The sequence below is a fragment of the Dama dama genome, chromosome 1 (genome assembly GCF_033118175.1).
Source record: "Dama dama isolate Ldn47 chromosome 1, ASM3311817v1, whole genome shotgun sequence".
Taxonomy (NCBI): domain Eukaryota; kingdom Metazoa; phylum Chordata; class Mammalia; order Artiodactyla; family Cervidae; genus Dama; species Dama dama.
Genome location: NC_083681.1, coordinates 77,645,591 through 77,651,132, shown reverse-complemented (window position 1 = coordinate 77,651,132; position 5,542 = coordinate 77,645,591). Strand labels below are relative to the sequence as shown.

At 38.1% G+C, this 5,542-nt stretch overlaps 1 pseudogene; it reads left to right on the top strand.

The window, feature by feature from the left end:
- The first annotated feature begins 416 nt into the window (after positions 1–416).
- LOC133066185 (olfactory receptor 4A47-like) lies at positions 417–1,343 on the top strand (annotated as a pseudogene).
- The last annotated feature ends 4,199 nt before the right edge of the window (positions 1,344–5,542 follow it).

The following is a 5,542-nucleotide window of genomic DNA, read 5'->3' as shown; positions in this document are numbered from 1 at the left end:
AAATGGTGCACCTCTTCATGAACTTCTCTTCCCATCTTTTTTATTCTTGCATTTTTAAAAACTCAGCTTCAGCATTGCTTCTACTGGGAAGCCTTCCTCTGATTCTAGTTTGAGAAAATCCTACTGTGACTCTTAGCCCGGTATTGATACTCATTTAATGGCATCTATTATGTGGGTCTGGAATTGCCTGATTCCTCATGATGTGCCTAGCACTAGAGTGAAGTGAACTATGCCTTATTCAACTTGGTAATAAAAATGTCCATGACATATTGGACACAAATAGATGCTCCATGCATATCTTCTAATGAATGGATAAATAAAAAACAAACATTGAAGTCTTTTCTGTCTTTAAGTGTTTTTCCCTTCATTTTGGAGGTAAACTACTCAGATGTGAAGTCAGCTTCTGTACAGACGAAATGGAAGCAAGGAGCAATGTGACTTACTTTTTCCTCCTGGGCCTCACACAGAATCCAAAGGATCAGAAAGTCCTTTCTGTTATGTTCTTGCTCTTCTATATTTTAACTGTGATGGGAAACCTGCTCATTATTGTGACTATAACCGTTAGTAAGACCCTGAACTCACCAATGTACTTTTTTCTTGCTAGCTTATCATTTATGGATATCACTTATTTCTCTTCTATCACTCCCAGGTTGATTTCATACTTGTTCTTTGGGGAAAAAATCATAACCTTTGAATCTTGCATGACACAGCTGTTTACAGACGCTTTTTTGCTGGATCTGGGGTCTTCCTTCTGCTGGTGATGGCCTATGACCGCTATGTGGCCATCTGTAAGCCCTTGCATTATTTGGTGATCATGAGGCAGAGGGTGTGTGTTTTACTGCTGGTGGTGTCCTGGGTTGGAGGTTTTCTGCACTCAATTATTCAACTTAGTACTATTTATGGGCTCCCATTCTGTGGTCCCAATGTCATCGATCACTATGTGTGACATGTTCCCATTATTAAAACTCGTCTGCACTGACACCTATGTCATTGGCGTCTTAGTTGTGGTCAATGGAGGACTGATCTGCACTCTTGTGTTTCTGCTCTTACTTGTCTCCTATGGAGTCATCCTGCACTCTCTGAAGAACCTGAGTCAGGAAGGGAGGCGGAAAGCCCTGCAGACCTGTGGTTGCCACATCACCGTGGTTGTCTGCTTTTTTGTTCCCTGTATTTTCATAAACACAAGACCTGCTAAGACCTTCCCCATTGACAAATCTGTGAGTGTGTTCTATACAGTCATAACTCCCATGTTGAACCCATTAATCTACAGTCTAAGAAATTCTGAGTTGACTAATGCTATGAAGAAGCTCTGGAGAAGAAGCATCATATCTCATATTAAATAAGTATATCATCCACCATGAAGGGAGTCATTCGACATTAGGGTCCATTTTCCTAGAATGCTGAAGTCATTTTAAAATTTGATTCTGATTTCTCTTTTTTGCAAAAATTTTACTACAATTATAATTAAAGATAGTTATACAACTGTGCTGTTAAAAGTTTTCCTCTCTACTAGAGTATAAAGCCTATAAATACCTATTTATCACTGTAGCTAACAAGATTTAATGCTTATACAGCAAGATATTAATGATATATAATTAATTTGTAAGGTTACAATTATATAGTTATACTGATTTTTGATCATTTATGCTTTTATCTTTTTTACTCTTGTTCAGACATGGAGTAATTTTTATTTAGATTCTTGTCATTTAAGTAAACTCATTTATTTCTACAACTTAAAAATTGTTATTTTGTAGAGACTGTCTTCTTTGCTATATTTCCAACACACTTTGCCCCCAAATTTTAAGCTAAATATTTTACTGTTTACAAGAAAATTTGAAGTAAAATAGGGATTAATTAACAGCACATATGAAAACCAAACAATATAGGATTGAAAACAGTGAAATTTGCTCAGTCATGATCGACTCATTGCAACACCATGGACTGTATAGTCCATGGAATTCTCCAGGCCAGAATACTGGAGTGGGTAGCTTTTCCCTTCTCCAGGGGATCTTCCCAACAAGGAAATGAACCCACATCTCCTGCATTGCAGGCAGATTCTTTACCAGCTGAGACACAAGGGTAGCCCAAGAATACTGGAGTGGGTAGCCTATCCCTTCTCCAACGGACCTTCCCCCACCAGGAATTGAACTGAGGTCTCCTGCATTGCAGGTGGATTCTTCAGCAACTGACCTAGCAGGGAAGCCCAAACAATATAGGATTAAGTCTCAAATAAATTTCCAAATTTCTTATTTTTTTCTCAGCATTTTCTAGTCTTCATAAATATAACCCCTAATTTTGTTTCTTAATTTTTCATTTGGCAATAATCTTTGCAAATGCAAATGTGTTTAACATATGGATATTTGTTACTATCTCTATATATAATCCTTGATTTTACTATGCAATGTCTTGAAAAAAATGTTTTTGTAGGAGTCCATGTATATCTCATAACCTTTCTTATGCTGCACAATACTCCTCATAATTTTATACTAAAATTAATATGTCCATTTCTCTTCATGTGGCTGCTAAATTTTTCTATGACAAATAATTTTCCAATGAACATATGGTTTTGAGTATGTACAAATATAGTTCATAGGCATAGAATTGTAGCTATGATATTTGAATCAGTGGTAATGTAGTATATGAATTTAAAATGTTGAAATTGATAGTTATTGCCAAACTACCATTCTTGAGATTGTTCTAATAGCTACAGTCCTGTACACTGTCTATGAGAAGTCTTTTGTTCACATTCTCAAGACCAGTCACTGATAAATATTTATGATAACTGATTAAAGTTAATTTTACATTTTAACAACTACCCTTTTAATATAATTGAGTTTGGACATTTTTCCATATGTTTTGTTTGATTTGTATTTTTTCATTTTTTTTTTGATGCTGAAGCTGAAGTTCTAATACTTTGGCCACTTGCTACGAAGAACCCACTCACTAGAGTGTGTTATTAATTTTTGCCTTTTGATATTGAAATTCCAACTAACAATGTTAATTTATGTACTTAAAAAGTAATTGTAGTATATAGTGGAACTATGAACTTCCCTGACGGCTCAGCAGGTAAAGAACCCTGCCTGCAATGCAGGAGACACAGGAGATGTGGATTCCATTCCTGGGTTTGGAAGATCCCTTGGAGGAGGGCATGGCAACCCACTACAGTACTCTTGCCTGGAAAATCCCATGGACAGATGAGCTTCATGGGATACAGTCCATGAGGTCACAAAGAACTGAATATGACTGAGTGAGCACCCAGCATGCAGACAATGGAACTATATGTAACTTTGTTCTGCATTTTCCAAGTCTCCTGTAAATGTGCTATCTTACTTTCCTAATTCAAAAAATAAAATAGAAGGAAGAAAAAAAGAACTTTTTACCATTGAATATGTAACTAATATTTTCTGGTTATATGTTTTTACCTTTTTAAACTACTTGCAGTATTTTGATGAAAGTGAAAGAGGAGAGTGAAAAAGCCAACGCTATCTCAAAATTCCTGTTGTGGGTGAGGGGCCTGTTGCAAGTCTCTCAGTTTTCAGGCATTTCCTTTCTCTACTTAGGATATTGCTAAAGGTCCGTGTAGTCAAGGCTATGGTTTTTCCAGTGGTCATGTATGGATGTGAGAGTTGGACTGTGAGGAAAGCTGAGCGTCAAAGAATTGATGCTTTTGAACTGTGGTGTTGGAGAAGACTCTTGAGAGTCCATTGGACTGCAAGGAAATCCAACCAGTCCATCCTAAAGGGGATCAGTCCTGGGTGTTCATTGGAAGGACTGATGTTGAAGCTGAAACTCCAGTACTTTGGCCACCTCATGTGAAGAGTTGACTCATTGGAAAAGACCCTGATGCTGGGAGGGATTGGGGGCAGGAGGAGAAGGGGATGACAGAGGATGAGATGGCTGGATGGCATCACCGACTTGATGGACATGAATTTGAGTAAACTCCGGGAGTTGGTGATGGACAGGGAGGCCTGGCGTGCTGTGATTCATGGGATCACAAAGAGTCAGACACGACTGAGAGACTGAACTGAACTGAACTGAATAGGCATATAACTTCTTGCTTAAAACTAGCAAGGGGGCACTCTATCTGTCCCCTTCTGATGTCTATGTCAGAAGATTTCACTGTCTCTTTTATACTTTAATAAAACCTTGCTACACAGAAAGCTCCGAGTGATCAAGCCTTGTCTCTGGCCCTGGATTGAATTCCTCTCCTCTGGAGGCCACAGATCCCAGCATTGTTCCCGGCTCGTAGCAGCAACATTTCAAAACCATCATATCATGAGTGACATGATGGTTTCACAATACAGGAAGGGATGTGGCTCACTCTTGCAGATATGGGAGCTACAGGATTGTCCTTGCAATCACCCAGATTCTCTTCATGATGTTGCTGCCTGTCTGCGGCTCCCATGTCACAGACCATCCATGTGTGAATTAAACCCTTTACTGAAACCTGTCTGCACGGACTCTCATACCCTTGGTCTCTCTTGCTGCTAACAGTGGGTTCATTTATCGGTTAAATATTTTCCACCTGATGGTCTCCCATGTGGTCAGCTTGTGCTGCATAGAGACTTATAGGTTGGAGGGGAGATTGAAAGTCCTCTCCACCTATGTCTTTCACATCACTGTGGTCATCGTAATCTTTGTGCCCTGCTTATTTGCCCTGAAGGCGTGGCTTATTTTATATCATGATAACTCCTTTGTTAAACTTATTAAACTTACTCACTCAGAAATCTAGAGGTGAAAAAATGCTATGAGGAATTTTTGGAGTGAAAATATGAGCTTGGGAAATAATCATAACAATATGAAATGGCTTTGTATTTTAAATGGTGAATAGAAAATAAATACAATTTTATTGTTCAGGGCCAACTGAACATTGTTTATCAAAAGTATGTTGATTTTGACATATAAGTACTCAGGGGTAAGGTCCAGGCAGAATATCACTAACCATTATGAAAATTGTATTTAAATTTCTATATTGCCCTGTTCAGAATTCATTATGGTTCTGAGATTCTCTGGGTTTCCAGTGGTTGGGACTGCAGACTTTCATTGCCTAGGGCTTAGATTCAGTCCCTGGTAAAGGTAGGATCCCACAATTCACATGGCATGACCAAAAGCAAACAAACAATACCAAGAAAAACATACAAATAAAATACAAATAAAAGCTAGTTAACAAATAATCAAAAAAAGAGAAGTTGTTAGGATGGTTATAGAGATTTTACTTTTTAAAATGCAAACATGTTTATTTTATTATGACTCAATACAATTTCTCTTTAGGTCGTCACTCGTCCACATAGCACAGATTATTCCCTGTCACTCTGAGAGTAAACTCTTCCCAATCAGGGGTCCATCAGTCACTTTGGTGCCTTTCTTTGCAGGGTAGAGTTTAAGTCCAGTCTCTGGTGTATAATCTGTGTTGTGTATATTTCTACTGCTTTGTAGAGAGGGACATTCACTTTATAAAATCCACTCTTCCCCATGCATAACCAGGCATTCTGAATGTATCTGGAGGAGCATAAAATCCTTCAAATATGTTTTCTAACTTACA